This window comes from Caretta caretta, chromosome 7 (assembly GCF_965140235.1).
Source record: "Caretta caretta isolate rCarCar2 chromosome 7, rCarCar1.hap1, whole genome shotgun sequence".
Taxonomy (NCBI): domain Eukaryota; kingdom Metazoa; phylum Chordata; order Testudines; family Cheloniidae; genus Caretta; species Caretta caretta.
The window spans coordinates 67,061,294-67,086,657 of record NC_134212.1 but is presented as its reverse complement, the minus strand read 5'-3'; the positions used below and the strand labels follow the sequence as shown (position 1 = coordinate 67,086,657).

The 25,364-nt window shown below is 40.9% G+C and overlaps 1 protein-coding gene across 11 annotated transcripts in view; it reads right to left on the bottom strand.

The window, feature by feature from the left end:
• The window catches only part of ZMIZ1 (zinc finger MIZ-type containing 1), a 474,637-nt gene that overhangs the window by 363,736 nt on the left and 85,537 nt on the right, over positions 1 to 25,364 (bottom strand). Inside the window, exon 3 of one of the 11 annotated variants that reach the window (XM_048856919.2) lies at positions 52 to 153. The exons of the other annotated variants lie outside the window; for them this stretch is intronic. The gene's annotated coding sequence lies outside the window, so the exon portion shown is untranslated. The remainder of the gene's footprint in view (positions 1 to 51; positions 154 to 25,364) is intronic. 11 annotated transcript variants of the gene reach the window in all.

Sequence of the window (25,364 nt, the reverse complement as noted above, 5' to 3'; positions counted from 1 at the left end):
TGTCACACCATGTTCTTTAATTCCATTGTAGATGTACCCTAAGTGGCCTACCTGGGAGCTGTAGTAATCTCCTCCCCTGTGGATCAGTAAGAGAGCAGGACACAAACACACTGGGTTCTTTGGAGCAAGGTCTCGCTCTTTCTTTATGTATGTCTACATGGAAAAAGAGAGGGTGTTCTTGACTTGCATTAGCTAACGCATTTTAAAACACCAGTGAAGACATATCACTGCCCGATAGGGCAGCCTGGGCTTGCTTGAATTGGAATTGCTAACTCGAGCTTAAAGACAAGCTGCTGTATCTTCACTGATATTTTAATCCAAGTTATTTAACGTGGATTAAGATAACCTGAGTTAAATTTCCAATTTCAGGAAATCATGGAAAACTCTAATACATTCTCAAGAAGCGTTTTTCTTGGTTTGCCTCTCTGTAAATTGTGATGATGTTCATCAATAGAAATATCTTTTTCATTGGTTTGTGTGAAATCGACATTGGCCAACATTTACGGTTAAATGTCTACTTCTTCCAAGCCTGTATATAGATAACAAAGAGTAGCAGCATTCCCATTTTCCCCAGGGGCTGTCCATGATCCTACCTAGCCACTCCAGGCAATGGGAGCTCCAGCCAACCTCACTGGTCTTGGATGGGGACCCAGCAGCACCTTTCCCTGCTGTTCAGTAATCCTCTCCCCACCTCCTCTGATTACTACCCTAGGGCTTGTCTACACTTGCAATTTACAGCACTGCAACTTTCTCACTCAGGGGAGTGAAAAAACTCCCCCCTGAGCGCAGCAAGTTTCAGAGCTGTAAAGTGCCCGTGTACACAGTGCCCCAGCGCTGGGAGCTAGGCCCCTCATGGAAGTACCCCAGCGCTGTGCCGTGACCACACAAGGCACGTTAGCATTGCCAGTGTAGACTAGCCCTTAGCTGCAGCAGCAAGAGCTCCAACCTTGCCTGCCTTCCTGAGGGCTGCCTCGCAGCTGTGCTCAATGGGATGCTCTGACTGAAGCTGAGAAGCAGCTGCTAGCACTTATTTTAGGCTGAGAAGGCTGCAAAGCCTGCACTTCATGCTGGCATAGAGGTCTGTCCCAGTTTGAAGGAGGGGAGAGAGAAATGGAGCAAGAGCACAAAGTGGTCAGCAGTGAGGGTGAATGACCGGGGTGAATAGCCAACGTAACAAGACAATTCTGCTACAAACAACCCAGAGATCTGGGGGCAGGTGGAAGACTATGTGCATTCAGGTGAATTTTAGTTCTCTCTTTCTTTCTGCCTTTTCCTATCACCATTCTAAGGAAAAAAATAACTTAAAACGCACTCAAGTGCACACAACCCCTTACAATGGTTGGTGGTGAAGACCACCATGCCTTCAACCCAGCACCTCAGCTACCTTGGCAGACTGTCCCTGTCAAAAGACAGCTGTAAGCATTTAAAGCCAATTCCTCCTCTGAGCGGAGAATGCACATAACCTGATGGAAGTGAAGGGAAAAAGGAGAGCTGTCTCAGGTACATACCAAACCCCTCTAGTCGGCATATGAGCTACCCAGACAAAGGGATCAATACCCAGCCAGCCTCCACCAAAATACAGGGCTTTAAGATGGGCTGAAGGGCATTTAAAGTAGGGAGCCATGCATCAGGATGAAATGAAAAGTGCAGTTAATCCAGGAGGGATGAAGTTAAATTCCAAAACTACAATTCATTGGTACACCCCCCAAAATAATGTTTAAGGGCCAGATCCTGAGCTGTGGTAAGTCAGTGTAGCTCCATTGACTTCAGCTTGCACTAGCTGACAATCTGGCCCTTATTCTTTAAAGACAGACAATGCCAACCAAAGTTCAGGCAAGAACAAACAAGGTTGATCCCACCAACTCAGGTTTTGTGGGCAAGCAGCATTTTAGCTCCCCATAAATCTTCTGTTGGTGCATTAATTATAAATATTACCACTCCAGAACTCCTCCCCTCCCTGCAGGTAGTAGCTGGGTAGCCAAGTTGCTCAGTTCAAGAAACATGAGTAGAAGTTTTAATTAAGATTAGACACTACTACCTAGGGTTAGTCACTCTGTACATCAGAAAAAAGGGGAGGGAGCGTAGACTTCATATATTGACTTCTGAAGGATTCGAGTGGGGATAGATAGTATTTAATTTTTTTTATCTGGACTGAAATTTAAAAAAAAAAATTCCATGAATACCCATTAGAAGAAAAAGAATCTCACCAGACCACAGAGATGTGTAGACTACTATACTATTAACAAACTGTACATGCAAGAGCTAACTGAGCATTCAGGAAGATGTAAAAGATTCATTTCACAACTAGCAGGACAGCCAGTCATGGGCTAGAAGTCACCAGCCATACATACAGAGTGTTAGATTGAATCATTTCATCCGTTAATAGGTAGCTAAACATTTGGGTTGGCTCTTTTTATTTGCCTAAAGTCTGAGCATCCTGTGAGTAGCTATACACAGGAATAAAATGGAAAATGTTGTCAGAGGAAAAATGAATACTCTTCACCAGTATCTGGAGTTCTACTGATTCAAAATAACCCACCCTATTAACTGTGGTGTGTTCATTGTTTGGGTTTGGTTTTAGGGTGGGTTATTTTTTATGTTTTTCTTGAAAAATTAAGAATAAGCTTAAAAATAACGAGATTAAAATGAATAAAAACTGGGTTACATTGTTTGATCTAAGCTAATCCCTTATATTATAAAACCAAACAAATGAATTGGCTAAGTATTTCTTTACCTCTGAATTTTATTGAAGGAGTTCATGGTATTAAAATGACAAACTAGATCATAGAGTTCAAAAGGCAACATATACTTTATATACAAATAAAATGTTATCTTCATCCCTATGGTGTACTAAGAGGGCTAGAATAAATTTAGATAAGATGTCTACCAATGGAAACGGGATTTGTGATTACAAAGCCAAATAATGCGACCCAGTTCTGCAGAGACTTACACACGCACAAGTAACTGTATGCACTGTGAGTAGTCCCATTAAAGTCAGTGGATCTAGTCATAGGGGCAGATCCTCAGCTAGTGTAAACTGTCCCAGCTCTACTCAAGTCAATGGAACTGTAACAACTGAAAACAGCTGAGGATCTGGCCTACAGTGCATAAATTTGAGCAAGATCAGAGCTAAGGGTATATATTTGGAACGGCGATTTGTTATCCCCATGTTTAACCCTACCACTGAAAACGAGCTCACTTTACTAGTCAATGAAAATACGAGCCAAATGAATGTACATAAGCCCATCAAAGCTAAAGAAAGTGGCCTCGTAATTAGGAATTTGATTAAAATATGAAACAAAGTAGTCGGCTCTCTAAAAGAAGTCAGTTTTTTAGACAATATAAAATATAGAAATTATTTCAATGCACCTTCAAATGAACATTGTTAGCTGATAGAAAATAATACCTTGTCAGTTAGATATAATTAATACAGTACTAAAATTATTTCAAAAGCCAAAATTAGAAGAGTAATTAGAAGAGTTAAATTGCATTTCATCAATATTTACAGATGAGACAGCGCAAATATTTTGGACCAAATTTATTTACAAGTTTGGAGAACTCTGTATTCCACCATACAGAAAGCTTGTCCATAATTCTGATGATTAAAAAAGCTCTACAATATTTACCAAAACGTAAACTAGCAATGGCATCAACATCCATTTTATGGATGAAAGAGTAATGACTAAAACCTTAATTGAAGATATACTGCCTACAGTTCTCAGATCAATTAAATATCCTCTACAGACACTACTCTGGAATGATTAGTACACTTTCCTAGATTCTTTTTTCATATCTACAAATGTAAAGTGACATTGGACAATTTATTTTATATGCTGTGTTCTTGTGTTTCATTAAGAGAATTTTCACGTATGTTGTGAACATGCTATACACAGTTACTCAAGTGGTCAGACCTTCATGCCCAATTGTATGTATGTCTGGAATCTATGTAACCATGCTAGAATGAAGAACATAAGGAGAAGTTTTGTCACATGGTTTCATAGTTAGCTAATGAAGCAGCAACATTGACAGTTCTGTGGTAGAATTCTTGAGCAGTATTGTCTAGTGGATAAAGCAATGGCCTATGACTCAGGAGACCTGGACTCTAGTCCCAGCTCAGCCACTGGCCTGCTGAGTGACCCTGGGCAAGTAAATTCACCTCTGGGTCTCAATTTCCCCATCTGTACAATGGGAATACGATGGTTGCCTCCTTTGTAAATGGCTTTTGAGATCTACGAATGGCAAGTGCTATTTTAAAGAGTTATGTATTATTAGCAGTAATCTCATTGTGCCTCAGTTCCTGCAAAATGGGGGAAATATAATCCACTCTCTCTCACTCATCTATTTAGACTGTAAACTCTTTGGAGCACTGACTGCCTCTTAGTACATATTTGTACAGGTCCTAGTATAATGGTGTCCTGACCTCAGCTGGGGCCTTAAGATGCTACTGGAATACAAACAAACACCAAATGCAAAATTGCTGTCCTTTGGAAATATGGCAGATTGCCTAATATGCTTTCTTGATTTAGTTAAAATATTTACTATTTCTAACTGGAAATTATGTGACAAGGCATAAGGTTAAACATATTTTACTCATCTGGCACCCATAGATAGCCACTTAATTAAAAGATTATATGGTGTAATTGTGACTTTACTCAATGACAAGAACAACAGAAAGGAAATTTTGGACACAACTAGCAGGACTTTTGGTTTCTGTCACGTGTGTGTGTGTGTGTGTGTGTGTAAATGATAAAATTATATGAATGAATGTATTACAAATAATTGACAATTATAGGAGGTACACACATTTATTCCTGGCTTTATTATAACTGCATATAATCTGTGCAGGGAGGGGGACTAGATGATCTTTTGAGGTCCTTTCCAGCCGTACATTTCTATGATTCTGTAGCAAATATAAATTGAGATATTTGAATTTATATGTAATTAATCAGAAGTAATAATATTCATGAGCATTTTATTACAATGTTCTTTAATGGACAGAGATCATATTTAATATAACATAATTTGAAATTGAATAATAGTATTGTTAGAACTTATTATGAATGGTGAACAGAACAATTTCTGCCTCAGGAATTATTTCAGTCACATTTTATGTCATAAGATATTCATACACCCCTTTTTGTATTTTTATTACTAAGTTCAATCTATAACATTTTTTAAACAGCCAGGCAAAACCAGAAGCTTGTCAGTGACACAATGAAATACATTCAATGTTGAGTAGTCCTTTTCTCACTAAATTTTGCAGATTACAGAGAAAGGGAGGGGGAGAGAGAGGCGCAAACATCTGGAACATCTTCCCCCTTTCTATTAATCAAGAAACCTTCTTAAAACCCTCTTCTTCCACCTCATCCTTCATCTCTCAAATCCAGTCTGCTCCCACTTTCCCCCTCATCTTTTATTCCTTGTATTGCAGCTACCTGAGTTAGTCTGTAAGCTTCTCCGGGTAATAAAGGGGTTTCTTCTGAGTTTGTATAATCTCAATTTGAGAATCTGGCTCATTGAAGTCAGTGGCAAAACTCCATTGACTTCAACGGGGCCAGGATTTCACCCTAAGTTCTCTGTAAATAGTCACTCTCTCTCCTCTCTTGTCATTATTTACAAGTGGCAAAGCCATTCCTGGGTTACGCATGTCTTCCCAAAAGTGGTAACAGAACCCCCCAAAACTTTATAGTAACCCCCCACAGCCCAGTCATCTATGTTGTTAAAATCACTGTCTCCCGCTGAGTTTTCCCATTTGAAGTCTGTTAGGTAGTGGAACAGTTGGGGCGGGGGGCTTACGCTGCTGAGCAACATTTGCATTTGCAGCACTAACTCTGTTTTTAGAATCATTTGTAATTTAAGCAACTGTTTGTGAAAGAAAAGAACCATCACAAATGCTTATACCTATAGACTGGTATGTGGAGAGCAAGTACACGCCCACTCCTACACATTCAGTGGGGGGAAGCACAGAGGAGCAATCAGAAAGATGCCAGAGTTGCAAGGGTTAATATATCTGCTCTTTATTTATATACACTGAGAACCAGCAACACTCTTGGCAACATATAGAGTCAGTCTGTGAAAGGCACAGGCATCCATAACCTCTCTTTATATTCCCCTTTTCAAAGCACATTCATGTTTTAATCATTTTGTTTTTAAATTAAGTTCACTCTCAAATATCCCCCCAGCCCCAACACCCTCTCCCCCACCACACACACGCATTCAGCCCTTTATTGCCTGGTTAATATTGTTCATACACACGGGCAGGCCTGGGAAGCATAATTACATAGTACCTGGCTGTATATGAACACTCCCAGTGATAGGGGGTTCATTGCCAAATCTAATTTGTGAAGAGCACAATTTGCAGCAGATGGATAGAAAAGACCCCGTATGGGGTTGCCTTTCATTCTGCCCACTGGCCTCAGCAAGAAGCCATTCACTGCCTCTTCCCAAGGCTAATGATACAGAGCATTCTGCGCAAGACTGAAATAATCCTCGTCCAAAGATTCCAGCATTAGCCTTCCCTTGCAAAAGGAGCGCTGTCATATTATAAGACAGAGAATGGCCGTAACTATCACAGCTATCATCTAAGGAGTTTCAGTGTATAGTATATTAGTCACCTTGCATTCCTTTGCAGCCTCTAATAGCTCTCTTTAGGCATGTCTACACTGCAATTAAAAAACGCTGACTGTCCCGTGCCAGCTTATTTGGGCTCATGGGGCTAAGGGATTGTTTAATTGCAGTGTAGAAATTCAGGGACAGGAGCCCAGGCTCCAGCCCAAGCCGGAAGGTCTACACTGCAATTAAACAACGCCTTAGTCAGAGCCCCATGAGCTAGAGTCAGCTGGCACAGGCCAGCCATAGGTTTTTAACTTTAAACAAGTCACAGAATGTCTGATGTATGGATACAGTCAGTTCCCAACTGTGTATGTATACACTGAGTGCCCTTACAATTGTATTATTTTAAAAGATTATATGGAAGTTTTGCTAGAACTTTCAAAATGGCCCAACTTTTGCTTCCAATGGATATTTATTTATTCACTTGTGGGATTTTTTGAACCACCACAACCCCCAATTCAAATATTGTACTATTGCCCTTTGTGTCATGCTTCCTTTTGACCTCTTAGCTTCTTCCTGCCAATATGCTTGGAACAACCGTGTTCCAAATACTTTCCCATTCCTTTAAATGAGTCCTTTAAAAAAAAAAATCAGCACATATCCTTTGCAAACACACAATGAAATCACTGACATGTCTGATCCGTTGTCCTGTGTATTTTTTTTCTGCATTCTATTATAAGGAACTTGGGGCAGAAATTTGATCTTTACATGCCTTATAAGTCACTGCATACACTTTTTTTCAATTTTAGAATTGCAGAAAAGGGTCCGCAGGCAAAATTCTCCCACCAGTTCCTCTTATTAGTTCTCACTGTTCATACCATATAAAAGCGGCAAAGAGTCCTGTGGCACCTGACAAGGTGGGTCTTTTTCCTCGAAAGCTTATGCTCCAATACGTCTGTTAGTCTATAAGGTGCAACAGGACTCTTTGCCGCTTTTACAGATCCAGACTAACATGGCTACCCCTCTGATACTGTTCATACCATGGTTTCTCTACATAAAGAGAAGCCAGATGGGATTCCTGCTTTCTCTCTCTGTGCAGCACACCTTTTGGTGTTTCATTTATACAATGATTGTTAAAAGAGAAAGCGCAGGAAAACTTGTATGGCTCTTGTTTTGATACAAAATTGCCAGGTGGGCCAAATGCACATTTGCTGTGAATCGCCATTTGCTTTTCATAAGTTCAAGCTTCATGATGCTAGACATCAGGGAAACACTTTCATTTCGTAAGTGAGCGGCTTTGTCTGGAAGTATCATTAGCAAAAAGAAACCTATGTTTCCGCTTCACTTTGTCTCATTATCCAAAATACCATGTTCCTTTTTTATTAAAGTAAGAAGCATTGGCACTCCCAGCAGTCATCCTGCTGCACTCTACCAACTGATTTTTAAGGCTCATGGGGTACCAACAAATATTTAAGCAAACATGGCAACCCCCTTGGGTAGTCATATTAAAAAGTCCTATATTTACTTCTATATTTCAAGCAGCAGAGTGGTTCCCTGCACAATATGCAATATTCCATAACTTGTTGCAGATGAGAGGTAGTCTATTCTTAGAACTCCTGGTACTGGTATACTGTGGTTAAGCAATGTAAGCTGGAAAGGTCTCAGTAGCAGGATTCTCTATTGCAGTGTAAGGATGGGTCATTTCAGATTGTCATCCCCAGTGTGTAAAAAAAATTCAGAGACTGGAAATTAAAAGGTACCTTATATGGATGATTGGTAAGACACAGTAAGCAATGGCCAACAGCAGCATAGCAGTGCTGTCAGAATCTGCACAGCAGTCCCACTGCTACTATATTAAAGTACTGGAGTGTTTAGACAAAGAAAGAAAAGGAGTACTTGTGGCACCTTAGAGACTAACAAATTTACAGCTCACGAAAGCTTATGCTCAAATAAATTTGTTAGTTTCTAAGATGCCACAAGTACTCCTTTTCTTTTTGCGAATACAGACTAACACCACTGCTACTCTGAAACTAGACAAAGAAAGTAGTAGGAGGGAAAGGGTAGGGAAGGTAGGAAATTTACCAGAATCAGATTTTCAATCAAGCTAACTACACCTGCCATGTAGGCACAAAGCCTAAGATGATACACTTTGCATAAGGGTAGCAGAAAAAGGAGAAAATCAGAACACAAAACAAAAGCACCCAATGAAGATCAAGTAAGAGTCAGTGCAAGTTCACACACAATTGGGAGAATTTTCCTCTTTCTAGTGTTGTTTTTATGTTTTCCTGGAAGCTGAATTTGCCAAGAAACAGTTATGAAAATGTTGTGGGGAGGGGAAGAGTCAGCCTCACACACCAATTATTCTGACTCTGAGTTTACAAAATGTAAACAGTGAGGTCAGATTGTCAGAGCAAGTACAGGATGCTCACATTCCAATCAGCCGGGCTGCTGAGGATTTGGTTCTCTTTGGTGAAAGATTCAGGTCTGATGAAGTTCACGCCCTGGTTAATAGGTCAAAGCTGACCTCAGCTACAATATTCTCTTAGTAAGACAGAGAGTGTCTCTTCCACCTGTCCCCATGAAAGCTCACATTCCCTTGTGAGTGTCATTTTATTTCTACCAGGATCCCAGCTTGTTCCACTCAGTGCCTAGCCTTGATGTGCGCGTGTGTGTGTGGGGGGGAAGCAGGGGTGTTGGAAAGAGGGCAGGGAGAAAGTGAGGTGGGGTTAGTCGTGGTTTCTCCAAGCTTCCACAAAACGCATCTCTCCAGAGTTATCCCAGTGCTATTCATCAACTGTTTTTCAGGGCTCTGAAAAATCAATTAGATTTGTGCTGCAAACTGATCATTATGACAGGAAAAACTCTGCAATGAAATTGATTTGCTTAAATATAATAATTTAACAGTGAGCTGTAGGAGGGGAAAACTTCAAGATCTCAGACAAAAAGTGAGATAAGCAAGAAACCTCCTTGCTATGCTAACTAAACGGAGGGTTTTTTTTTAAAAAATAGGCTTGAGAGTTATTAAAATGGAGATTCCCCATTCCAGCTAACACAATGCAGAAAAAGGACAGCCAGGGCAGCCGAATCACAACGTGCCATTGGCTGGGCAAACAAATGAATCAAAAGATTTTAAATGTAGGGTCAACTAAGATTTTAATGCCAGATACATTAGTGCATTTATAAATTACACGCAGCAGCAACGGTTAAAGACTGTGAGCTGTTCCAGTATAATACACATTCCAATCCAGTGGATAGAGCTCTGGACTCGGAGTCAAGAAATCTTGTTTCTATTCTTGGTTCTTCCACTATACACTTCATCTCTGTAGGCCTGTATCTCCTTTTCCATTCTGTATTATTTGAATTACTGTACAAATGCTCCTATCTAAGTCAAAATTCACTGCTCCTGTTTCTTCTGCTTCTCTTGTTTCCCTCAAATTTTAGCTTCATCCAAGACCTAAATCACAATACTTCATTATGATGTGAAAACCTCTTATTTCTCAAATCTAATCATATACTTTCTTACTTCTTAAAAGTAAACAAAGATGGTTTTGTCAATCTGGACAATGCTTACAATATTGATTCAAAAAATGAGCTGATTTTTTAAAAACTTGACTATCATTTAATATTCAAATAATGATTATTCTGAAAGTAATCTGAACCATTACTGTTTGAGATTAATATTATAGCTCCAAGATGAGTACATTTCTCTGTTCTTCAAGATGTTTGGTGACTTTACTTTTTTACACGATATGTGGGTATGAACTATTGATATTATAATCTTTCAAAATTCCATCCTTTGCTATCAGTTGATGTTGGAATTGGAGTAAGTGATTTATAATAAGGTATCCAAGTTACATAACCAAGGTGACATCCTAAGAGCAAAGTTCATACTGCTTACTAATTATTATGGTTTCAAAAGCCGGATGATACAATGGTTCGGATGTTAGCCTTGAGCTGGAACACCCAATTGCCAGCTCTGGCACATATTTGCTTTGTGACCTTGGGCAAATCACTTAGGCTGGTCTACACTGGGAACTTTCATCGACAGAAGAGTTCTTCTGTCAAGCTGGCTACCACCTCTCAGGAAGGTGGATTACCTGCACCGACAGAAGAACCCCTCCCATCAGCATAGGTAGTGTGCTGCTGTAGAGGTTTAAATATAGACATACCCCTCCCCCCCACTGTATCGCAGTTCTCCCGCTATAAATGGGGATAACAGCACTTCCCTACCTCATAGGGGTGTTGTGAGGATTACTAAATTAAAAGATTCTGAGGCACTCAGATGGAATTGAGGGCCACAGAAAGTATCAAGGGCAGACAGACACTACATCTTATTGACCAGTTTGGTGCTACCACAACAACAGTAACAGACTGCTCCCACTCTACATCCTCTCCCTCACCCCAGTCACACCTCCCTCCTTTACCTTCTACAATGTGAAAAAAGTAAGTGCCTCTCCTGAGTTTCCTGATGCCTTTGCTACTCCAATACTCAATCACCACATCTGGATGCCTCCAGCAAGGAGTGGTGAAAAGCCTTTATATATTCAGCTTGGAGAATCCTCCTTAAAACCACAGATGACTTCTCTTGTGGTTGCTAAAGTCCACTTGGTAATAAGCAGCTAATTTCTGTGGTTGAAGCCCATATTGCTGCTCTACAGAAGTCCAACACAGACCCATCTCACTAATGCCCACGGGATCCAACAGCCAGCCATACTTTCAATGGAATAACTGTTCACTCAAATACATGGAAGTCTCTCCTTGCCATTACAGGACTAGCTGCACTGACTCTTTAATCTACTGAGAATTAATAATCAAAGATCTCTGAAGCCTCGACGTCTCTCTGTGTGGTGTGTGTTTTCTTTTTTTCTTTCTTTGTCCTCTCTGAGCAATACAAAGTCTTCAATTTCCTGACCAGAAGAATGTCAGACCAGACATACAAGGATGGTCTACAATGGACACAGAAAGTGTTAGTGAAACAATATGTACACTGGCACGTGTGTACACAACTCCCCCCCCCCCCCCCACCAAAACAAAGACAAAGAGAAAAAACACCCTATGCTCTCATTGGGCAAGAAATCCAGGAACAGAAAGAAATTACAAGAGTTTTGCTCAGAAACTTAAATGAAGACAAAAAGGAAACAGGTTTCAGAGTAACAGCCGTCTTAGTCTGTATTCGCAAAAAGAAAAGGAGTACTTGTGGCACCTTAGAGACTAACCAATTTATTTGAGCATGAGCTTTCATGAGCTACGGCTCACTTCATCGGATGCATACCGTGGAAACTGCAGCAGACTTTATATATACACAGAGAATATGAAACAATACCTCCTCCCACCCCACTGTCCTGCTGGTAATAGCTTATCTAAAGTGATCATTAGGTGGGCCATTTCCAGCACAAATCCAGGTTTTCTCATCCTCCACCCCCCCACACAAATTCACTCTCCTGCTGGTGCTAGCCCATCCAAAGTGACAACTCTTTACATAATCAAGTCGGGCTATTTCCTGCATACAATTTCCATCCCACCACCAACCTCAGCCTGGTCCAGTCCACACAAGAGATCCATTTCCTGGACACTACAGTGCTAATAAACAATGGCCACATAAACACCACCCTATACCGGAAACCTACTGACCGCTATTCCTACCTGCATGCCTCCAGCTTTCACCCTGACCACACCACACAATCCATCGTCTACAGCCAAGCTCTGCGATACAACAGCATTTGCTCCAACCCCTCAGACAGAGACAAACACCTACAAGATCTCTGTCAAGCTTTCTTACAACTACAATACCCACCTGCAGAAGTAAAGAAACAGATTGATAGAGCCAGAAGAGTTCCCAGAAGTTACCTACTACAGGACAGGCCTAACAAAGAAAATAACAGAACGCCACTAGCGGTCACCTTCAGCCCCCAACTAAAACCCCTCCAACGCATTATTAAGGATCTACAACCTATCCTAAAGGATGACCCAACACTCTCACAAGTCTTGGGAGACAGGCCAGTCCTTGCCTACAGACAGCCCCGCAACCTGAAGCAAATACTCACCAACAACCACATACCACACAACAGAACCACTAACCCAGGAACTTATCCTTGCAACAAAGCCCGTTGCCAATTGTGCCCACATATCTATTCAGGGGACACCATCACAGGGCCGAATAACATCAGCCACACTATCAGAGGCTCGTTCACCTGCACATCCACCAATGTGATATATGCCATCATGTGCCAGCAATGCCCCTCTGCCATGTACATTGGTCAAACTGGACAGTCTCTACGTAAAAGAATAAATGGACACAAATCAGATGTCAAGAATTATAACATTCATAAACCAGTCGGAGAACACTTCAATCTCTCTGGTCACGCAATCACAGACATGAAGGTCGCTATCTTAAAACAAAAAAACTTCAAATCCAGACTCCAGCGAGAAACTGCTGAATTGGAATTCATTTGCAAATTGGATACTATTAATTTAGGCTTAAATAGAGACTGGGAGTGGCTAAGTCATTATGCAAGGTAGCCTGTTTCCTCTTGTTTTTTCCTACCCCCCCCCCCCCCAGATGTTCTGGTTTAACTTGGATTTAAACTTGGAGAGTGGTCAGTTTAGATGAGCTATTACCAGCAGGAGAGTGAGTTTGTTTGTGTATGGGGGTGGGGGGGGTGAGAAAACCTGAATTTGTGCTGGAAATGGCCCACCTTGATTATGTAAAGAGTTGTCACTTTGGATGGGCTAGCACCAGCAGGAGAGTGAATTTGTGTGGGGGGGTGGAGGGTGAGAAAACCTGGATTTGTGCTGGAAATGGCCCACCTGATGATCACTTTAGATAAGCTATTACCAGCAGGACAGTGGGGTGGGAGGAGGTATTGTTTCATATTCTCTGTGTATATATAAAGTCTGCTGCAGTTTCCACGGTATGCATCCGATGAAGTGAGCTGTAGCTCACGAAAGCTCATGCTCAAATAAATTGGTTAGTCTCTAAGGTGCCACAAGCACTCCTTTTCTTTTTGCAAAAAGGAAACACTAAACAGAGCTCCCGACTCCCCAAAAGCGCTCAGCTTTCCTGCCCGATATATTGCAATGTCCAAGACCATACTCCTTCAACAAATAACGCTGGCTCTGATGGTGCCCTGGCAGCTGTGCTCTTCACCCAAATCTGGTCTAACTCCAGTTTACCTTTTGTGAAAGGAGATTATTCTAAATGAAAAACCCTGAACAGGATAGCTCTTCTGGGTGATTGATTCCCACCTTGAAAGATGACACTTCAGCATGATAATTTCCAAACACACAACCAAATTCCAAAGTCACAGGACAAAGAATCACTATCCTGCTTGCTCTTCCATACACCACTCTTCAAAACATATATAAAAGCAAGAGAGTCAATTGCAAAGATGGGAGCCTACGGAAGACTTCACCAGAATCCCCCACAAGGTCACTAGAATACCCTTCTTGAAAGCAACGGAACTCTTTGTTAGGTACGATTGTAGTTCAACTCCCTGCTGATTTCATTTGGCTGACTGTCAATACCGTACCCCTTCTGCCAAGTATATTGGTCACAGAAGTTTTGCTCATCACTTCTGAGCCAATAATTCTTGTCTCCCCTGTGATACATTCTATCCAAAGCTGGCAGAGTATTCATAGTAAACAGCTTCACTAACTTTTCTCACTCATGCTAACGATGGACATAGGTCTCTAGCCATTCTAACCAATGAAGCATGTTCAGTCTCCTTCTGTGCTCTCAGAGAGTTTTCAGGCCCTAAAATATTATGTTATTCCATTTGGGGGAGATTTTTCAAATGTACCCATGAAAATTAGGCACCTAACTCAATGAAGGAGAAGGAGAATTAAGTACACAATTCCCATTTGTGCTTTTGAAAAATCTCCCCTTTCCTTAATTGGAAAGAACATCATCACCTCCTACTCCATTCTGTGTATTTTCTTTTTAATAGGAAAAAATAATTTTCAGAAGTCACAGCAATTGGGATTTCATATTTACAATCACAATAGGGCAAATTAATTCACCGTGTTATTTCCCTCTAGTAGGCAGAAGCCAGAGGCACGATGGAGCAGTCTTATCACAGCAGCAAAACATGCCTAGCTAAATGACTGCTCCAGCAGCTGCAGCCCATCTATTTGTTTTATTTGGCCTTTTGAACATCTGCATAACTTGCATGCTTCAAATACTGGGTTACTGTTTTCCCTCTCTCCAGAAAAGAAAAGAAAAAAAAAAAAAAAGGGGGGGGGGGGGCAAAAAAAAAAGCACAACCTTGGTGTTTACCTGGCTTTCAGATTCACAATATGTGGGTGAAACCCAACACTCAAACTAACACCATAATATGCTTTAGAAGCTTTGTTTCCTTATATAGAACCAATATATGGTGTTTCATCCTGGCTCAAGTTACATCCATCAATTACAAAGTTACTAGAAAGAATGGTTTTAGAGTAGCAGCCGTGTTAGTCTGTATTCGCAAAAAGAAAAGCAGGACTCGTGGCACCTTAGAGACTAACCAATTTATTTGAACATAAGCTTTCGTGAGCTACAGCTCACTTCACTCGGAATGCATCCGATGAAGTGAGCTGTAGCTCACGAAAGCTTATGCTCAAATAAATTGGTTAGTCTCTAAGGTGCCACTAGTACTCCTTTTCTTTTTACTAGAAAGAATGATATCCACATAACTAGGTTCTTTCCAATTTAAAGACTACCAATCATTGTTATTCAGTCCCTTAGCTTACTTGATAACATATTTGTAGTAGATAAAGACCTTATGACAGATATATTATTTAGAACTACTGAACCCATGTTATCATTTAAAGATCAGATCAAATGAAGTCACCTAAATTAGTTTCTTCCTTCCCGCCAGCCAGTCCTCCATGTTCGCTGTACTACCTTTTCCATTCTGTCTGGTGCACTAAGATTTTAAATGTAGGGTCAACTAAGATTTTAATGCCAGATACATTAAAAAAAATAACTGGGGGGAAAGGAGGAAGAAGGAGACCAAAAGTGAAAATTCATGTATCCTGCACTGGCAAAAGAGGATGACATCAACTGCACAGTGAAAAGTTTGTGTGGTCTAGAGTTTTGTCACGGAACCAGTCCTTGAGTTATGGTACCCACACCTCTTGTCACATCCTGAAATCTGGCACCCTAGGCACTGCCTAAAGCTGCCCCTGCATAGAAATCAGTGTTGCGTTAGCGAGCACTGCCTAGTTGCCTTAAAACTCGGTCACCATGAAAGATACTACTACATGCTGAAGTAAAGTGGAATTTAATGAAAGACGAGTTGTAGTGGCCAGTCCATGGGTCAGATTCTCAGCTGACCAACTAAATTCAAGTTAATGAAGCCATACCAATTTACACCAGCTGGTTATCTTGCCCTGTAACCAAGTGATGCACAGCTTTTAGAGTCCCTGAGATGGACTAGCAAATGCACCATAAGCAAAAAGCCTTAGGCTGGGCAATGTTGGCAGTGGGGGAAGGATCAGAGGCATACCGTAGAAATAAAGATGCTAAACTAAAATCATTTGTCATTTTTTTTAAAAAAGGTTTGGTCTTGTTTAAACCGGTTATAGAATTAAAGTGCTCATACAAAATACGTTTCCCAGTATAATCTCCTCAAATTGATCTGTTTAGGAATAGTGACTATTGCAGTGGTTGCAACTTTTTCTATACCATGACCCGCCCTCCCCCCCTTCCCATTTGTGCATAAATGCAGGGTGGTCTTGAGCCACCGGATCTTTGAAAGGGGTTGTGGCATCCAGGTTCAGAACCCACAGGCTACTGAACTGGGATTAAGAAATGTTAATTAAGAAATTAAGAGATCAGTTAGACTATAAAACTGATATGAATCATATTCAAATACTGTATCAAAAGTTATTTAGCTCACGTGCAAACACACCCATTTTAAACTGAAGCATTTGTTTTGGATTTATTTCCAAACAAAACAAGGAAAAGTGAGCCCAAATTCTTCCGAAATTAAAAACAATGTATTACTACTCATTTCCCAAGTATCACTTCAATCAACCAATCTAGGAAAAAATGAAAAAGCAATCAGGTGGGAACGTATCAAAATAAAATATTATTCCTGTTTCTTTTCATCTGGCAAAAAAGTAATGATTTCGTAAATGTATTTTTTTTCTTACAGCCCAAGGGGACTATCATGGAATTTAAGTGAAACCATCTCTGGGTATTACTGAAAACTATCAACAATTGTACATTCTATTTTGGTTCCATTCACTCACAAATGAACATTTTTCTATAATGGCTGTTGAGACAATCCCTACTACCTTACAGAAAAAAACATTGGTATTAAGTGTATTTTAATCAGGCACTTAAAGCATACTACAAACGCCCACCACTATATCACAAGTACGAATCAGTTGGATAGATTCACTCGCGGTGAAATTTACATGAATGTCAAAAACATCTGAAAGTAAGTATCAGTCTCAAGATGTCACTGAGCTTGCATCAAAAATCAGTAAAGTAAAACCTACAAATAACCCAAAATAAGTCTTCTGGGCACATGGTCCACCACTCTGCCTGGAGTTTCCTATATTTCTAAAATAAGAAATCAGCAGCAATTCTCACTCTTTTTGGCGGGTGGGGGAAGGGGGGGACAGAGCAGGGCAGAAGAAGAGGGAGGGGGAAGAGAAAGCAGAGGGAAATTTAACTTTACAGGCAATCAATTCATACCATCTGCAAAGCAAGTGAAATTCAAAATTTCTAAATGGGCTACTTCCTTCAAAATGAAAATGGTAATTTTTCCCCCATTAGCAAAATCTGGACCTCAGTGCTGTCTCTTAAACATATTCAGACATTAGCATTTTGACTTATGGTATACTCAACAAACCTCCACTCAGTAACACTTAGGGAATTAAATAGGCACTTTAAATAAATTTTAATTATTTTAATTATAATTTTAATTAAATAGACACATCAATACATGTCAAGTTGTGCTTTTCTGCTTCTATAGACTTTCCTCTCTTTTTGCAATGCACCATAACTGCGGACCTTATCTTTCTGACTTCTTGTTATAAGAATATATATATGGCACACTATCAGAGGCTCGTTCACCTGCACATCCACCAATGTGATATATGCCATCATGTTCCAGCAATGCCCCTCTGCCATTTACATTGGTCAAACTGGACAGTCTCTACGTAAAAGAATAAATGGACACAAATCAGATGTCAAGAATTATAACATTCATAAACCAGTCGGAGAACACTTCAATCTCTCTGGTCACGCAATCACAGACATGAAGGTCGCTATCTTAAAACAAAACAACTTCAAATCCAAACTCCAGCGAGAAAATGCTGAATTGGAATTCATTTGCAAATTGGATACTATTAATTTAGGCTTAAATAGAGACTGGGAGTGGCTAAGTCATTATGCAAGGTAGCCTATTTCCCCTTGTTTTTTCCTACACCACCACCACCACCCCCAGACATTCTGGTTAAACTTGGATTTAAACTTGGAGAGTGGTCAGTTTGGATGAGCTATTGCCAGCAGGAGAGTGAGTTTGTGTGTGTGTGTGTCCGTCCCTGGGGGGAAAAAAAAAAAGTGTGGGGGGGTGAGAAAGCCTGGATTTGTGCTGGACATGGCCCACCTTGATTACCATGCACATTGTAGGGAGAGTGGTCACTTTGGATGATCTATTACCAGCAGGAGAGTGAATTTGTGTATGGGGGTGGAGGGTGAGAAAACCTGGATTTGTGCTGGAAATGGCCCAACTTGATGATCACTTTAGATAAGCTATTACCAGCAGGACAGTGGGGTGGGAGGAGGTATTGTTTCATATTCTCTGTGTGTATATAAAGTCTGCTGCAGTTTCCACGGTATGCATCCGATGAAGTGAGCTGTAGCTCACGAAAGCTCATGCTCAAATAAATTGGTTAGTCTCTAAGGTGCCACAAGTACTCCTTTTCTTTTTGCGAATACAGACTAACACGGCTGTTACTCTGAAACCTGTCATATGGCTAATTGTAACTGTTTATATTCCGCTGTGTCCCCTGTTCTATCTATCTACTATAACATTATAAATGGAAATACTTTGGAAGGTTCCATCTAATAGCGATATATTTCATTCAATAATTTTTAGCTCAGATCAAGTGTAATATCAGATAGGGACTTCAGTTGATAAACTATATCCTGTACATATACAGAGATGGATTTGATTATCTAACAGGTCTGTTTAATCTCCAGCCATGTTATAAGTTTGATTAAACTGTGTTCCTGGTTGCAGACTTTCACTAAATGAAATTTATAAAGGATTTTTAGTGTTCCAGTCCAAATGAGTGTAATATTTCTGTGTATGTGTGAGTGTGAGAGTATGTGTGTGTGAGAAAGAGAGAGAGAGAGAATTTGAAATAAAATATAGGATAATACTGACAACCCCTCATTAAACAGACTCACTCTGCATTCTACAAGAGAACTATGTTCTTATCTGCAATCACATTAAAAATGGCATGTCACAGAATTAAAATCAGTGTGTAGTCCATAAATAGAAAAACAAAATCAAAAGAGCACACGTGTCATGAGCACTATTTTACTATTCTGCTATTAACCCACACTAGAAATTACCATCAAATCCATTCGATGGCAGAATTAGGCCCACAGTTTGTAAACATCTGTCCCTTTAGGGGGTGGAGGCCTGACATGATGATGGTTGTTGCTGGTGGTTACACTTTTAACAGATTTATCATTTGGCACAAGTTGTTGAGCTGCTGCTTTTTGGCTCTAAGGCCTGGTCTACACTAGAGGGGGGGGGGATCGATCTAAGATATGCAACTTCAGCTACAAGAATAGTGTAACTGAAGTCGACGTATCTTAGATTGACTTAGAATCACTTACTTCACGTCTTTGCGGTGCGGGATCAACAGCTGCCATCGACTCCGCTTCCGCCTCTCGCCCTGGTGGAGTTCCGGAGCCGACAGCAGAGCGATCGGGGATCGATTTATCGGATCTACAGTGGACGCGATAAATCGATCCCCGATCCCGCCGATCCGGTGGGTAGTGTAGACATGGCCTAAGGGACTTTGTTTCCAATTTCAGGGACATATTGCATGCAAATTAATGAAGACTGAAAACCCTGGTGCAGTGGTGTGATCACATTTCTCTTGAGAGTGGGGTAAGGTGGAGATGCATCTAACCAGGTATTTGTACAGTGCCCTACCACCATAGTTATCGGAGCACTCGGTCTCATTCAGATACCTTTAGTCTTGCATTCTATGCTTTCTATGAGTTTCTTCATTATCAGCCAAATTTTGCTATAACAGATAGAGCTAAGTGTGTTAGATACTGACTAGAAGGATTAAATAGCCATGGAATAGATGAACTAATAGAAGGGGGATGTGTTCTATTTTAAATGCAATCCAAACAAAATCATCTGAGCTATTGTAAACTTCAGCCAGTTATACCACCACTAAAATATAAGGGGTGCAGGAAAGGGAATAATTATCAAGAAAGTCACGTCAACTCCTGGCAAGAAACTTTTTATCCCATTTAACTAGAAGGACTTACAACATTTCTGATCTACATTGTCACATTTGACACTAGCCAGCTTGAAGGACAATATTATTATATTTTGTATATACGAATATTATTTAATCTAATGATTAAATACATTTCACAATATAAATAATTTTGGGCTCTCTAACAGGATTCCATTTGTAACCCTAAGTAGTGTAAAATACAAGAGTTAATTGCCTGTGCAAATATTTCAGGGTAGTGTTTACGTAATCAACAGTACATTAAGTACCAGAGTTGTGCTCGCTGATAGGTGAAAGAACAAGTTTGAAAGGCAACTGCATTGTCAATTAGCTTTCAACAAATATGTACACAAGCTGTGCTTGCAGGCTTATACTTAGCTTCCTCATTCTCTCTAGGATGCCAGCTTTTAGAATAGCTGATTCTTCTATACTGAAACCCTTAGTTAGCATAGGAGAACTTGAACAAAAGAGTATGGCAAATTATGGTCAACCAGAGGTCTAAAATGTCAGATTTTAAACTTCAAGTCTGAAGCATGGTTTCTGGTCATGAATACTGAAGCCAAGGTCTGAACGGGACAAAACCCCAAACCAGAGAAACTTGTGCCTTCAGGTTATCTTAATATCAGGGTCAGTCCAAAGAGGAAGACTAAAAATTGCCTATCCACCCAATGCCTTTCTAGCCCTAGAGAAGAATACACAGATACCCTACTTCCTGTACGGCCTCCTACAGTCCTCAGATCTTCTGTGTCTTCCAGGTATCTCCATTCAAAGCACTATATCCCACCAGTGGCCAACTGGCTGGGCCAGATGTTTTTCTTAAAAAACACACCACAAGACTTCCACGGATGGCAAGAGACATTTCATTGCCAAGGTGATGGTCCATATTCCTTCTACCCTTTTCCCACATTCCTAACTCCCCCCACTCATTAGGGGGCCCCTCAGGGACAGCTCATGGAGGTTGGTTGGGTGGAGAAAGGGTAAAAGGAGAACACCCTTCAGATTGTACAACTCCCTATCAGAGCAGTGGAACAGGATCTAAACACCATCAATAAGCCTAATGAAGGAAGTCCACGTATAGAAAAATGTAGCAATTTCTCTCCCAGGCCAAGTACCTCGGATGCTGTGGGTGTGGGCAGAGATGCAAGATATAAACAGCCCAGGTGTCCTTCAACAGAACAGTTTCCTTTGAAGAAGGATTCATACTCACAGAGATTTATATTTGGATCCAAAACTGCCCCCAAACTCCGCCCAATAGAACTATTAGACTTCATGGAAGGACTACCTTACTACTTGTTTCTAAACATGTCCAACTGTAATCACAGACTAATCAGGAAAGAGGTTGTCTTCCATAAGGATGTCATTTCTCTGCATTTTGGAATATGTGCCTTTTTCCACATGGCACTACAAATGCCATAACTGGAAAAAAATGCAGAACAACCGGTTCTACCCAAACATTTCAACTGCACTGTATTTTATAGTGAATACGGTTCTCCAACACCCGAATTTGCTTATTAAGGGACTGAAGGTATTCCATTCATGATTCAAAAAAATGCACTTCTGTTTGGCCATGTTTACAGATTGTAAATCCAGTATATCAAATTGGGGAAACAGGGAAACCCAGCCATATACCTAAGCAAGTCCACACACAAACAGATCTTTAAACTCTTAAGGGCTGAATCAAGTTTTAAAAGCTTTGTGTTACGCTAGCAAATCTTTAACAGCCAAGAATGGTGACAGTGAGTAAACAAAGGATTTTTCTAGTAATTCATTAGCTGGGTTATGTGACTAACCCACAGATTAACAACAGTCTATTTTACCCACCCCCTTCTTCCCCACAGAGCCTCCACGAGGGGAGGAGGGAGGTTGGGGGAAGGGAGAAACATTATAACAGGCTCTTGAAGCCCAATCATTCACACACTGCTATTTCCACTGGGGATGTAAGATGAAGGTGACAGCTTATGTCCCACACATGCTATACTTGCCACAGGAAAATTTATTTAAAATACAACTAACTGCTTTGATGCCCTGTTCCAGATAAGAAAGAGGCTTAGCAGTACATCGATAGTTGCTCATGATTTAAACACACACACACACACAGAGCTTGCTTTTTCCAGTGAAAACCTTGAAATACACAAAATTCTACTAACCAATAGAAAGAAAAATTACACACATCAGCAGTATATGCCGCTCCCTCTCCACAAGGCACCGGCGATACTAAGAACGTTTCCCCCTGCAAAATATTCTTTACTGTGCTCTCAATCCTCTTTGCAAAAAGGGGACTTTCTACTAAGGCATGTGCAATATGCAATAAAAGGCTCTGAAATGGGCCATCAGCTCTAGATCTAATGGTAGCAATTTGCTACTACTGTGCAAGGGTTCAGGGTTTGATTTGCAGAGTAGGGAGCTTGCTCCCATGACTGGGAAGTTCATAGAAACAAACAGATTGAACCAAGGAAGAGAATGGATAGGATTAAATAATAGGATCTCTGCCTCTCTTGCAGTGACCCCCACTGGTTTATCAGGAATGACACAAACTCAGAGACAAGAGACTATAACCAAAACAGAAATTGTGGGAAGAAATATTTTATTTTATCTTTATACAAAATTAAACTGTAGACAGAACTGGTTTCCCTGGGATCACCATTCTCCCAAACTTCTTTGCACTTTTTGTTTTGCCCTTTTATAGCAGTAATTTGAAAAAAAAAAAAGAGATAAATAATCTCCACTCTTATTTTTAACATCAATCTGAAAGTCAAGATTGAGTCCTACGCAGATTTGCCTGCCACTGGGGTCGTTGGGTTTTTTCTTTTATTTTTTGGTGTGCACTTACACTCACTCATGGATGGCTAAAATGTAAACCATTTTGTTAAAATTGGTCTCTGTATTGTACCAGTTTGAGAGTTACTTCAAAGCCAATTCCTAAAATGGAACAAAACCATTGAGACAAGTACTGCACAGGTGTTTTAAGATAAGTAAAAATGATGTGCTGTCTTTACTAAATTATATTGAAACCACGCAGCTCATCAATATTATAGATTAATACTGGCCTTTCCTCTTCTGTTCACGTATTTCTCCAGATATATTTAATGGCTATTATCACACTTTCATCTGAATTTCAATTTATCAGCTTTCAAATTTTCTCCTATCACCCCTTTCTCATAGTGTCCATAATCCGTGGAGAAGAGATTGCTGATGGTGTTATCACAGGCAAACAGAATGAAGTTAATGGTAACAGGCACTCCTTGCTAGGTAATTATTATAGGAGAAAGAATGCAAATGAGACCTAATCTGTCTCTCACAATGGTAGAGGCCTTGGATTTGCATTAAACCTTTTGCAGCACTCTGCTAGATAGGAGACTTTACAGATAACAATGCATCTGGAACACAGACTGCTTCCTTGGCTCATTGCTGTTTATTAAATTGTGCCCAAGCAGGTACAGTTGTCCCTGAATGCCCTTCCCCGCCTCCCACATTGCACTGCAATATTCCCCCCTACACACAGACCTTTCATGCAAGAAGCTAACTGTGCATGCCATTTCTGACGGATTCATGTTCACAGGCATAAGAAGAAAACATTGTCTAGTAATCCTAGCAGGGGGGCTGGAAATAAGGAAATCGGGGTTCCATTCCCAGTTATGCCATTTACTTGCCATGAGACCCTGGGCAAGTCATTTAAGCTTTCTGTGTCTCAGTTTGCTCATCTATAAAAAAGGCAGAAGGAACATTCACAGGTGCCTAGGGCCCTCCTGGGCCTGAGAATGACATCCACCAAAAAGCTCCCAAGACTTCCTGGAAGGGCTCACAACCAGCTCAATGGAATGCAGACTATGGGCCCTGTAGGAAGGGGGTACTGCCTGTCTTCTCTGGCTGTTATTTGGTTTCAGGAAAACAATATCTTGCCCCTTGTTTCACAAGAATGATCCTCCCGACCCTTCAAGGAGTATTCCCCCCACATCCCCAGTAACCAACTTCGGTTACTGTGTACAGCTGTCCCAGTGTCTTCTGCTGGAGTTTTCCGCAGAAGGAATGGGAATAGTTAGACATGCTGAATCCCTCACCAAGGAGCCTACTAAACAGAGAGACAATTCTCTTGCGAACAGTCAGGGGCAGCTACAGTGTGGGTGTCCCAGTCCCACTATTGTCAACCTCAAGAGAACAAATCTGTTGTTAGTCCCTGCCCTCCCCACCCCCAACATCATGAGTTTTTTTTTTAAAATTATAGGGTGTGTTTTTTTATCTGTTCTTTTGATTTTTGAATTCCACCTGCCCCTTCCCAGCAGCACTGTATGACTGACAGCTAGTGTTGCCAATCCAACGTTATTAGGTAAAATGATTTTGGTCCCTGCCGCAGGAGCACCCCTTCACAACATCTGCCCATCCCCTGACCAGCAACTAATGCTGCCTCCCAACCAATCCTGTCCCCCCAGTCCCTGCATCAATTCTACCTCTCAGCTTCAACTTGGCTGCTCCTGGGGTTCTTCCCCCTTGTCCCAGGCCTGATGTGGGGCCTGGAGTCGTGTTCCCTGCCGCCCCCGGGTTGGGTGCTGCAGGGGGGAATAGGGAAGAGCAGAGAAACTCTCCTGACCTCACTGTTCACAGGAGGGGTAGAGGTAGCAGAATCCCTGAGCTACTGGGCTCTTAGCTCCCTCTCCCCTCTTTCAAGAATGCTTTTGGGTTGCTGAGGGGAAGGGGAAGAGACAGAGCTCTTCCGATAGCAGCTCTGATTGGTAGGAGGCAGGCAAGGGGGGCAAGGCCGCCAATCAGAAGGGGTTCCCTTTTCCCCCACAGGCAAGGCTCACAGTCCAATAGAAGGCTCTCTCCTGATACGTGGCCCCCTCTTTCCTGTGTGTCATGTGACCAGTAGTATTATTACCTCCACCTACTGGAGACAGCAAAAAGTTTGGTGAGCTAGCAAATCCCTGCCATACAGGGGGGATGACTTTCTCAAGATGAGACAGAACACTGAATCTACATGCTGGCAGAGAGGAACTCGACCTGAACCAATATAGGACAATGAAGAATGGAATAACCATGGCATCATAAAAAAAGCAACCAGTATATATTTTGAGGACAAGTAGAGGCAGAAGGGTTGGCAATCAAATTATAAACACTGATATTCTGTACTGGGTGTTGCTTCAAAAGCCAACATAAGCAACAATTCAATATTAGGTCACCACCTAATGTCGATATTTCACCTAAAGGGCCCACAAAAACAGTACATGTTTATTCTTTAGTTTGTATCTGTAAAACTTGAAATATGGAAATTATTATTATACTTTTTAAAATTTAGATTTATAAACAGGCAGGGGACATGCACTGCAAACCTC